The sequence below is a fragment of the Dreissena polymorpha genome, chromosome 5, assembly GCF_020536995.1.
Source record: "Dreissena polymorpha isolate Duluth1 chromosome 5, UMN_Dpol_1.0, whole genome shotgun sequence".
Classification (NCBI taxonomy): Eukaryota; Metazoa; Mollusca; class Bivalvia; order Myida; family Dreissenidae; genus Dreissena; species Dreissena polymorpha.
This window is the reverse complement of record NC_068359.1, coordinates 62,310,144-62,323,645: the sequence shown is the minus strand read 5'-3', so window position 1 is coordinate 62,323,645 and position 13,502 is coordinate 62,310,144. Positions and strand designations below refer to the sequence as shown.

The following is a 13,502-nucleotide window of genomic DNA, read 5'->3' as shown; positions in this document are numbered from 1 at the left end:
ATTCAAGTCTAAATGATGGAAAAGTTTATGTTATTTTTTTTTTACAAGAAACCTTACTGAACGTCACAAAATTTATAGTGAGATTACTTTCAACCTAATTTGTCAAGACAGCTGTATGGTTCATTGAAGAACATAAGAAAACTAATAACAATAAATTAATTTAAAATGAAAAGTTTACTTGTCACTTATGTGAAAAGGTTTTAGTATTTATATTTTATTGAAAGATTGGTTATTTGCATTTTTCTCAAATGGATATTTGAAGGATAACTACTTCATCCACTGTAGATGAACAGCATAGTGGTGGTGATGGTGTTGGTATCAAGATAGTAAAGTGGAAACTCTCTAAACCGGATCCTCTCTATACCTGAATCCTCGCTTAACCGGACTAATTGTCCGGCCCCTTTTTTTCCCCTATAAAATCATGCGTAAAATATCTCCTCAAGACTGGAATCCCCTCACTTCCAAATACCTGTAATTTTGGATCAAAATTGGGTCATTCCATATGTGATTCTATCTCTCTAAACCGGTCAGGACCGATATATTGCACCTCAGACCTACAGTCAAAAACTTGTGAATGACAGATTAAAGACGTGTGAAATAAATAAAGCCATGCCAAATTTTAATAAGCTTATTATTTTGAATTGTTTATTACAATTCCTAATTTAGTGTCATATAAAAAATGGTGATTTGCAGAGTTCCTGAAGCAGTTGCATTAAATATTCATTTAGATTTTCAAATTGGCTATTAAGATAACTAAGACTAAAAATGTCCGAACCTAGCTCTTTCTTACCGCATTCGCGTTGAATTGTCTCTAAAAGACATAATCAAACTGATCAAAGAGTCAGAGATATTGCCTACACCTACACTCTAGATGCTGTCGGGGAAATACGGGGTAGAAAAGTCGACGATCGGGATTATCGTGCGAAAAAAGTCTGTGTACATGTCTCATTGGGAAAACAACTCTTCACCCAACAAAAGTTGGTTTAACAATGAGTTGAAATTTGAAAAGATCAAAAAGCTTGTACAGGACTGGTTCTATATTGTTTAGGCTAAGTCACTGTCATGTTATACATAAATAAACTATTAAAATTTCCTGAAAGTGTTTTTTCTGCATTAGGATATAATATGTAATTGACCTTCTGAAAGTAAAATAGTCGATTTCCCCTCTAAACCGGAATCCTCTCTAAACCGGAATTTCCTCTCAGTCCCAGAGGTGTCTGGTTTAGAGGGGTTCCACTGTATTAGTATCCTGGTGTAATAGTGAGCGGTAGTTATAGTGGTAGTATTAGGAGTAGTTATTGTTATGATGATATAGGATTGTTGGGAGTGCAAAATGGTAGTGAAAGCCGTGTTAGTTAACCAAGGAAAGAGTGTGACCAGGTCTCTGTCAAAGGTATGAGAGTGATTGAGCATTTCCTATCAAAAACGCAATCACTGCATTTCAAACACTTGCATGGCCTTCACTTATGAATGACAATAGACCTGTTAAAGTAAAACTATGTGAACATATTTTTGACATATAACATTGTATTTGTCCAAATCTTAAATTAATCTGCCGTCTGGAAAAACTGGGCTTAATTCAAGTGCATTAAGTGATGTCCCAGATTAACCTGTGCCGTCCACACAGGCTTATTAGGGAGAAAAATTGCGGATATTATTGAATTGATCATTAAAGGAAGTATTTTCTTAACAAAACACCAATTAAGAGGAAAAAGTGCTGTCCCTGATTAGCCTGTGTGGACTGCACATGCTAATATGGGAAAACACTTTACTCGATTGCATCAAACCCTGTTTTTCCAGATTGTGGCTCATGTTTACTGTATTAAGAATGCTGTTGCCAATGATTTTTTTGAAATTTGCTCACACTAGTCGACCATATTTAAGGATTTACTCGATCCGGTCTTCTATAGCCCAGAATTTTTTTCAACATTTCACTGAATTTTTCCTGGCCACTCATCAATGACCAAAAAAACTACAAACATAGCAGTAGTAGATGTGTTGGTAGAAAATGCTATAAATGGCTGATGAACTTAAGCTGACTAAAAATGTCCTTTCAAAATGATCAATTTATAAATAACTCACGCTTTTCACATCGTCTTCAGATATGCTTAAATGTCTAATTTTCTGCTCTGCTGAGCTAAACATGTGCAATAAAAACATAAATTCAGAAGGCATCTATTGGCCACATAGAAATCAACTCACCTTCATAATTGCTTGAAAAAGAATTTAAATTATTCAGATAGCATAAAATTATACAAAATATTTTCAGAGTCAGCCAAGAGTGTAACCATTCATGTCATCCTATTGATGGTAAATGGATCTGTCACAAAGGTTGTTCCTGGCCTTTGCAAGTATTTCTTCCTTGATTCCAATTACTTTGGCAATAACTCACATTCTGAATTAACTTTTAACAATATTATAACAATATTATAATATCATAAAATGTGCACATTAATATACAAAATCTCATCATTACAAAAATTATCTTATACGGATTTCTTTAGATTTCTGTGTCCAATGTTCAAATTGTATGACTTGAACAACACTATTTTGTTAACATGTAGCTAATTGTTTTTATTGAAAAACCAATATTATTCACAAATCCAGAGGTCCCTGGTTCGATCCCGGGTCGGGGCACATACATGCCAGTCATGTTTCAGCGGAATGCTGACTGACAAATAAAGGCTTAGCTCGGCATTAAGATAAGACATGAAACTAATTTTTGAAGGTTGTTCTTGGTTTGGTCACCCACAAATGTGAATATTCACCAAAACTTATTCACAAGTCTTAACTTAAGAAATATATCAGTGTGTCCTCATCAACCTGTTTTGAATTGTTTGTAAATGTGTTGTCTACCTGGATTTAAATTTTTACAAACTATGTAAATACAAAATATTTTTAAACATGGAATTTCGATTGGGTAATGTAAACTGTATAACACAAAAAGTGGCTATTATATTCAACAATCTCTGAAATGTAGTGGTCACAATTAAGGAATTGTTGCTTAATCAGGGCTTCTAGATGGGTACCAAGGTCTTTTTAAGATTTTGACGTGGTGATCGACCTAACTAAACTTTGAATGCATGTGACTTAGATTTAAACTCACCCTAGATATTGTCAAAATAAACATTCCTCCCAAGTTTCATTGAGATTTTTTCATAAAAATGTGGCTTCTAAATAGGAGCAAGGTATTTCTTAGATTTGACCTGCATGGTAACCTAGGTTTCGGACACAGATTTAAGTTAAGCCTAGATAATAAACATTCTGATAGTCTAACCCTTTCCCACTTAAAAATTAGAGGCAAAGTGAAAATGGCTGCAAATAGCATAAAACCAGAACAGAGTGCGAGTTACTCGTGTCACAGAGTTACAAATATTATTATAGTATTATTTGATTTTTGATTGAGTACATTATAAATTCATACAATACAGTTTTAAAGATATTGAATTGATTTCTGTGAATATGTTTGAATATGATTTCTTTATCTACTGAATTGCAGTAGAAGGTTGCTTGGAACCACATGTTTAACTTGATATTGATTACATTGTGTTAGTTACAGTCTTGGAAGTCTTCTCATGTTAAATTCACACTCAATATGCAGACTGTATGCTGACTGTATGCTTATCAGCTCTAGCTATAAATAATGACTGTGACTTAAGATTCTTAGACTAGGTGCTAATTAATTACAGTCTTATAGAAGTAAGGAAGTTAAGTACTGTATGTTGGATGAGAGATAGATATGATTGGTCAGTGAGATGTGTGGGTGTGAATTGGCATTAAGGATCTGTATGATCATGAATGAATGAGAGATAGGATTGGTCAGTGAGATGTGTGGGTGTGACTTGGTTCTAGGGATGAAAGGGTTTCAATAGAGTGACAGGTTAGTTTATGAAAGAAGGAAGTGGAGGTCAGTAAGAGAAAAGTTAAAAAGTCAGTTACAAGTTAGAGAGACAGTTGGAAATAGGAGGATGGAATTTGTTAAATAAGATCTGATAAGAATTTAATAGAGTTAAGAAGGAATGCTTAAGAATGTAATAAAGGAAGATGGAATTCGTTGAAAATTATGTGAACTATAAATGAATAAAAGAGAAAACGCAGAAAGCGAGTTATGTTGTGCCATTAATAACAAGGGCATAGATTTCCCCCGGTCCGGTTACACTCGCAGTCTGTTCAGGTTTTATACTGTTTGCTACTCATCAGTATCTTAGGGTTGGAAATGTAGCTTTTAAAACTTGAATGTAGTAAGAAAGGTCTCTGATTAAATTTAACTTTCTATTGGACTACACATGCGTTAAAATACGTATCTAAAGGGTTAGTAAAGGGTTAATCAAGATTTAATTTTAAAATGTGGGCTAAAGAGTGGTAAAGAGTTTGTTTTGTTAATTTGCCCTGGTGACCTAGTTATTGGACACATATTCAAACTTAGCTTAGATATTCTACATTCTGATCAAGTTTTATTAAGGTTGAGTCGTAAATATGTCTTATAGAGGTGTTTTCTAAGATTTAGCCTGGTGATCAAGTCTTTTTGAAGAGTATCATCCAGATTCACTAAGATATTGTAACAAAAAACATTCTGGCCAAACATTCTGGCCAAGTTTCATTGAGATTTAGTCATAAATGTTTTTATAGAGTGGGAGCTTGTGACCAAGTTTTACAATGCCATTGACCCTTTTTCAAACTTAGCCTAGATATTATCAAGTTAAACATTCTGACCAAATGTCATAAACATAAAGTAAAAATAAAAAGGCCTCTAGACCGTTTTGAAAGTTTGTCTGAGATTTGAACTGGAGACCTAGTTTGCGGATATATATGACCCAGATTTGATTTTGGCCTTGATGTCCAGATAAATATTCCGACCAAATTTCAGCAACATAGGATGAACAAGAGATGTGTTTGTCAGAAACACAATGCCACCTATTGCGCCGCTTTGAAGCCATATATTTGACCTTTGACCTTGAAGGATGACATTGACCTTTCACCACTCAAAATGTGCAGCTCCATGAGATACACATGCATGCCAAATATCAAGTTGCTATCTTCAATATTGCAAAAGTTATGACCAAGGTTAAAGTTTTGGGACACACACACACACAGTCACAACCTACTGTATGCATTTTGAATGACTTTGTATTTACATCAATATCATTGTCCCATTCTACTCATAAAAAGAGCACCGCATAATGGGTGCCAACGCTCAGCTGTTGGTGCAGTTTTAAATAAATGAAAAGCTTGTCAGATTTTTATTTTTTTGAGAGGTAACAGTGACCTTGACATTTGACCTAGTGACCCCAACATGGGTGTGGCATGTAGAACTCATCAAGGTGCATGTATATATGAAGTTCCAAAGTTGGAGGTGGAAGCACTTTGATTTTTGAGCCAATTTTCAAAAGGTTAACAAAATGTAAAGGTTTTAGCACGACGCCAGAAGACGAGCTGGCTATGACCATACCTCGGGTTTTCTAAAAATGCCATCTTTACATTATTCTGGGCATAAGCTATTATAAACAAATGCAAGCTTATTTTGGTCCTATGCTAACCATAGTTTATGCAAGGAATTGGTAAGTCCATCATACGAAGAGATTTAACTGCACATGCATACTTTAGGCTGCAACTATGCAATAAAGCTCAAGAATAGATGCAAACTTGAACTTGACGTTCGCCGTTGCATAATTGATAAGGTGTATGCTTAGGGATCGGGGAGTCACGGGTTCGATACCCACTCTGGGAGCGTTGTGTAGATCTTTCCCAAAGACACCAAGTACTGGTAATAGGCCCAGGAAACAGACTCAAGAGCGTTTTTATAAGCCTGGGGCTTTCGATGCAATCAAGCTAAACTAAATAGGTTTAAACTAAGCATAGCTGCAATTTTATATCTCTATATCATATTTTACAATTATTTATCTGCAATTTATGTTTCACTTATATGTTATTGTAGTGAAACATGACCTTTATGTATAATTGCTTAAATCAAGCAAGATCATGAGGAAGTATTACATACTGTTACAAATAAAAGGCTCTTCTAAAAATATGCTGAGTTTACAAAACTATGTGAAAATTAAATGTGATTTAAATCACTGTAAACTGGGGAAAGATTGTATAAAAGCATTTTAACACATAATTAAATAATATTTATACTTATGTTGGGATTGGGTAATCATGTCTCACCATATTTATTTGAAATTTGCACATAAACTAAAACATAAAATCGTCATCATAGGATATTTATGTGAATGGTTACCATAATACACAATTTGTCATTACTGGGGATAACCATTTTATTCCACGTGAGTGGGTTTTAAAACACTCCATTTCAAATTGCTCAACAAGCCATATATATTATGCCCGCTGATCCACTCTAATTTTGCCACGTATGTTCTGAAGATTTTAATATACAATAATGTACCTGGTACCCAATCTACACAAGACTTCAATATACAATAATGTACCTGGTACCAGATCTTCACAATCTTAAGTAGTAAATGTAGTGGCCTATATGGTAACACTTAGCCATCGTTAAAATGACGAAGTCAAAGTTATGCTCTATAAATAATCATACTAAGTAATAGAATGAGCATGATCACATAAAAGTAAGATCTGATAAAAACAACTTTAAAAGCCTCACAAAATACATTTAGCAATTACAATGTACTTTTAAAAAGTCTCATGCCACTCTCATAGGCTATCCCTACATCCCTATACACTCCTTAAACCTATGCCTTAGCATTTCACACACACAAATTGTATTATTTTTAGGGATGGCAAAATTATTCGAATAATCGAATATTCGATTGAATGGTCAGCATTCGAATAATAAAAATGATATTCGCATATTCGCATTTTTTTTTCAAACGTAATTTCACTAATATTTAATGACCTGCGAATCGCTTACTAAAAAGCAACCGAAATCACTTGGGAGTAACATGATTGACGTGACGTTCTTCGTGTCAAACTGATAACGCGGCCCGTATCAGTGTTGATTGCGCAATGCAATATACACGCTCTAAGAAAGGCCCCGACTGTTGTTTGCCAATGGGGTGCCAATTAACGGTTTCAATTGACTGGCGAATAATAATTAAGTTTTGTGATCACAGTATGTACAGCCATTAAAATGTGTGAATTACTCAAATCGCGCAATGCAATATACTTACTATAGGAAAGGGCCCGAACTGTTGTTTGTCAATTAGGTACCAATAAAGGGCTTCAATTAACTTGCGAATAATAATTTAGTTTATGTGATCACAGTTTGAACAGACATTTAAATATGTGAATTACTCAAAAGTAACAGATGATATAAATTAAACAATCATCAAGGAATCATAATTCAAATCTGAAAATGCCACCAGCCCCTTCTGCAGTATGGAATACTTTACACGGTCTGTGGATAAGAAGACCGCAACGTGTAATGTGTGTAAACTTAGTTTTACATATGCGCGGTCTGCTACAAATCTGTGGAATCATTAAAAAATAAAATTCTATGACACGGTGTTTTTCATTCTATTTGTGCCCGATCACAGTATCGGTCATAGTATTAGTCGACAGCGATACAATTATTCGATAGCAACGTTAATAAACAGCCTCGTATTTAGCAAACGGATATAACTTACAAACCAATGTAAATTAACACATAACAAGGTAAAAATCAATCCAGCCGTTTTATGCGAATATTCGAATATTCGATTGAATGAATTTGCAAACATTCGAATACCAATATTGGTATTCGATGCCATCCCTAATTATTTTGTTCTACTTTTCTTATTTTTTTAAAGTAGTCATTTTTTCTAATTGTACTTAAAGTAAACTTAAATACACAGTTGCAACCAGTGAAATTTTGAAATAGGGTTGTAAAACATATTTTTATGATCGTTTAATCTGATCAAGTAAACAAGCATTTAAAATTTGGCGGTGCATAACATGTCTGCCTTGCTAAATTGTAATTTGTCATACGAGACAAACCTTTCATAACATGTAGAGCTTAGAAAAACAAATGGCAATTTAAAATAAACACTTGTCAACATGCAAATAAAACCTTTTTATTACCCATTTCCAATGAAACAGAAGTAAAATGTATGGCAAATAAAAACAACTATATACCTCTACTATTTTTTGAAATACCTAAAATGTTTATCACATATTGTACACAGAACACATAATTACTTATATTCAATTTTATAGTAGTGTTATTAAAAAAGACACAGAAACAGCAAAAAGAGTCAAAACATTGAGTGTACTTTACCAGTAAATCTGCAACACAACTTTCTAAAAACAGGAAATCAGAAAAAGGGTGGACTACCCTTCCCCATGAACCACTATGTTGTGAAGTGGGTACAGACTACCCTTCCCCATGAACCACTATGTTGTGAAGTGGGTACAGACTACCCTTCCCCATGAACCACTATGTTGTGAAGTGGGTACAGACTACCCTTCCCCATGAACCACTATGTTGTGAAGTGGGTACAGACTACCCTTCCCCATGAACCACTATGTTGTGAAGTGGGTACAGACTACCCTTCCCCATGAACCACTATGTTGTGAAGTGGGTACAGTAATTTGCAGCTTTAAGAACATTGTATCTGAAAATTTATGTTCTTATGTTTAAAATTTTGTCTTAAAATTACACGTGCATAATAAATGTAAGTTTAAAATGTGATAAAACATAAAAATAAATGTAAATGCATATAAAAGAAAAAGTTGTTCTTAAATTGACTAATACATGTACGTTATTTAAAAGGAATAAAAAACACATACACATAAATATTTGTACCTATATTTATATAGGAAAATACTCATATTATCACAGTCTTCTTTAACATAATGGACGGTATTGAAACACCACAGGTTAAACAAATGAGCTTTTTAAAGAAAGAAATCACCATATATGTAGAAATTGCGCAATGAAAAACATGTTGCTGAGGAAATATACCAAATGAACATTGTTGTAACACACATAGTGACTAATCTTTACTTTGCTATACAGTCATTAAGATCTGGCATCAACAGTAACACATGTTTAACACAATATGGCCACATAACATTATGTTTATACTGCTAATTTAAGCAAGAGAGTACTAGTTCATGTGCTTCTGTGCAGGGTGTTTTTTCCATGCTAATTATTCCTACTGAAGTTTCTTTTAATAAACTATATAAAACTGTTATTCAAAACAAAACTAATGCAACTAAAACAAACACAACAAACCAATTAACAAAAACAAAAACAACTTGATTTTAAAATAATTATTTTCACAAAAAACAACAACAAATGAATGAAAGACTAATATGGCAAAAATACGACAATAATAAAACCCATTATAAGCTAGAATTACTCTCCACAAAAACAATGAAAGTTGAACAGCAACTCTATGCTGAGAAACTGAGCTTGAAGCATGTTTATAATTTAAGTGTCGTCCCAGATTAGCCTGTGCAGTCTGCGAAGACTAAGCAGGGACAACACACACCGCTTAAACTGATTTTCGCTATTGAGAGACATACTTTTACTGAAAAATACCATCAAAGGAGAAACTTACAGCCTGGATTGTTTATGTGGACTGCGCAGGCTAATATGGGATAGCACATTTCACACATGCATAAAGCCCAGTTTTCCCAGCAGGTGGTTCCAATGATAACTGTTATCTCTTTCAGTGCGGGAACCGTATTTTGAAGGCCTTTGCAAACAGTTTGGATCCAGATGAGACGCCACAGAACGTGGCGTCTCATCTGGATCCAAACTGTTTGCTATTCTGATAGTATTCTTTGAAAAAAAATCGAAGAAAATGCTAATTTTAGAAATTTAGCAGACGACATTTTAGCAGACGACAAATTTCCCAGCATGCAAAGGGTTAAAAGCAAAATTTGTATCAGAAAAGTAGAGACTTGCTGCTTAACTATTCTTTTTTATTTTATGAAGTCAAAGAACAGTTCCTCCTCCTTTGTGTTACACAACTTCACAAATATCACATAAATCCTATAAAGATGAAAGAAAAAAAGAGTTCATGCACACAGTTAAGTGTCTTTTCTGATAAACATGGGCATTTAACCACCTCATCAAAAAAACTGAACTTAATACATCCTTAATCTTAATTTATTGTCAGTTCTGAAATGTCACTTCTTCCAAACTGCCACTGTAAAAACAAAACGTTTTTCTTTTATGAGAATATATTGGTGTTATGACAAAAGATCATGAAATCAATTTTTCTAAAAGTAAAGGAAAACACTGATTTAATAGTCTGTTAAGTTTATCTTGAATTTAACCCCTCTCACACTTTAAAGAGCACATGAATTGCAAAGTGTGTTTCATTCAGTAACAATTCGGTCTTTTCGAAACTACATATTATTAAGTTGTCTCCCATTTGAGTAGGTATCACGAGTATCCCAGGTAAAAAGCGGTCTGTCTAAAATGCGTATATGAATTATATCCGCGGATATGACCGAAAAGTGCGGATATGGACAAATATAAGCAATATCGACACTTTTTCTGCAATGTTTATTTCAATGTTAAATGAGAAATACACAATATTTATTAAATATGCAAGGTAAAAATATCTTATATTTGATTGTTACTATATATTATAGTTTATTGGTTATGTAAAAATATGCACGTTATTTTATTTATTCATATGAACACAGGATATCGTAGTGCTACATTTAAATGTTTCAAGAACTATTATAACCATTATAGTTGCTCTTTTATTGAAAATCAATGCACGTCCCGGTAAAATGTTAGATTTTTCGTTAATATTTCAACAGTTCATATCCAATATCCCCATAAAATAAAATACGAAGTCTATATGTTTAAGATTAATATTACAGCTGTTACATCCACTTATAAAACATAATATTAATAAAAAATATAAAATTTTAGCGGGACATGCATTGCTTTTCAATAAAATCGCAACTATAATGGTTATAATCATTCTTGATTATATCACGACTATATAATAGCTCTACGATAATTAACCTTTGTTCATTTGCATAAATAAAATGATGTGCATATTTGTACGTACTAATAAACTATAATATATAGAGGATATTTGTTGGATTCGGTGGATTATCAATTTTTAAAACACTGTAAGTTGAATAATTTCTGTCATCAGTTGTTTAATCGAAAGTACGGTTGATATTCAAATGCTTTTTTTTCTCTTTCCGGGGTTTTTGTTTAAGTTTTAAAGTTGATGCTGCATTAACAAATATATGTGTAGATGATGTGAAACAAATAAAAATAAACCAAAAAACGAGACATTTGCAATGGAATTTTCAACATTAGGCAATAGAAAATAAATAACTAGATTCTCATCAAAATTTTGGGGAACATTAGGGCAGGTGGATGTGTTTATTTTTTTAATTTTCATTGTATGTGTCGGACATATTCTTCATTATAAGTAATGAAATTTTCATGAATTTGTTGGTTTATATGCATAACGCTTACATGTATGTATGTATGTAAAATTATATTTAATAAAAGAAATACATTATCAAAATTTGACTAGATCTATTGTGTTTTATTTTACCCTTTTAATATCATGTTAAACTTTTCCTGACAAAAATAAGATAAATACCTCATGTTTATCCAAATATTCTTACATTTGGTGGCTGAATACATAGAAATGGATGAAACTATAGGAGAAACGTATATTTTTTATTAACCCTTTGAACATGATGTGGACAATATGGATTATGACTACAAAACATGCTACCTGTCTGGTACTTACGAATGGAAATGTAGGGCAGAGGTGACAGGGATATTTTCTGGAAGTGGCTGTCTTAATGTACGCTGCTTTCTTTCATGTTTTGGTACTACTTTGCAATGAGGTAAATTTTCAGTAGGAATTTTGTTTTGGACCGATTCCGTCTCGAAAGTGGTCGGAACAGACGCGAGTATACGCCGTTAGAAACCAATTTTTCTGGCTAACTGCTATCATCCAAGCTTTTCTTGTACATGAGTCTTTAGGTAATTTATGTAATGTTACTTTTTTTGAAAATACCGCTAAAATTATGGCATTTAACGATGGAACAGTAGTATTTCCCCATTGTTTTTCTTAACACCGGAAGTAGGTATACCTATCCGCAAGAACGACAACTCTGTAAAGACGAATTTACGAAAATCTGGACACATTGTTTGAGAGTTTAACTTAAGATTTGCGCTGGGATAATGATGTAATTTCTTTTAAAAAATGACGTCATTTCACAGTAAAAAGTGAAAATTATCGATAATTTTCACTGTTAATTTTCACATTTTCACTGTTTGAAACAGTTAAATTATCAGTTTTTATTCACTGATAAACCACCGGAAAGCATAAAATAAATAGTAACAATCAAATATAAGATATTTTTACCTTGCATAAAGTTATTTTAGCACTAAAAATATAGATCCTTTATTGGATAAACCACATTCGTCAATGTTATCATATTCGCGCATTAGAAATCATCATTTATTTTCAAATGAAAGATGCCACTTGAAACAGTGACATTTCAGACAATATTTACTGCATTCATAACATTCAGTATATTTAAATAAATTCAACATTTTGTATTCCAATTAAAATATAACCAGGGAAAAGTAACAGCATTAATTACTTGTGGTCTGGCGATAATCGGCCAAAAAAAACTTTACTATTTTCTAAAGCATATTGTATATCTAAATACTAGAGTTTTCAGACGACATCAAGAATAATAATACATTCAGTATATTATATAAACATTATGTTAACTTATACAACAAAACATATGTGGTGTCGGCGTGGTTATATTGTTTGTGGTGTGTAGCCCAAAACAATCTTCTGGCACTTCGTCATGTTCGCGGATATGAATTTAGAGTTGGAAAAATGATAATGTCTATTAAATTGTTATATTTTGAGACAATACTAACATATTTAACACATATTGTGTATTTTTTTATTAAAGATTTAAATAAACATTGCAGAAAAGTGTCGATATTGCTTGTATTCGTTCATATCCGCACTTTTCGGTCATATCCGCGGATATGAGTCATATACGCATTTTAGACGGACCGCTTTTTACCCGGGATACTTGTGATACCTACCCGAATGGGGGACAATTTATGTTGTTTCGAAAATCCCAAATTACTAATGCAAATACCAGTGGGTTAATAACTCCTAAATGCATACAATTATAATTATTAAACAAGGGATGTGTTTGTCAGAAACACAATGCCCCCTATTGCGCCGCTTTGAAGCCATATATTTGACCTTTGACCTGACCTTGAAGGATGACCTTGACCTTTCACCACTCAAAATGTGCATCTCCACGAGATACACATGCATGCCAAATATCAAGTTGCTATCTCCAATATTTCAAAAGTTATGACCAAGGTTAAAGTTTTGGGACACACACATACAATGAATGAATGAATCAATGAATGACAGGCAGACAGGCCAGAAACAATATATGCCCAGAATGATCGGGGGGGGGGATACAAAACATAAACTGTATGACTGAAATCTTTCTAAATGGCAATAATTCTCGCAAGATTGAGGCTTCACATTTGCATT

The 13,502-nt window shown here is 33.2% G+C and overlaps 1 protein-coding gene across 5 annotated transcripts in view; it reads right to left on the bottom strand.

The window, feature by feature from the left end:
- The window catches only part of LOC127880994 (probable beta-tubulin polyglutamylase), a 226,527-nt gene that overhangs the window by 108,999 nt on the left and 104,026 nt on the right, over positions 1-13,502 (bottom strand). The gene's annotated exons all lie outside the window — the stretch shown is intronic.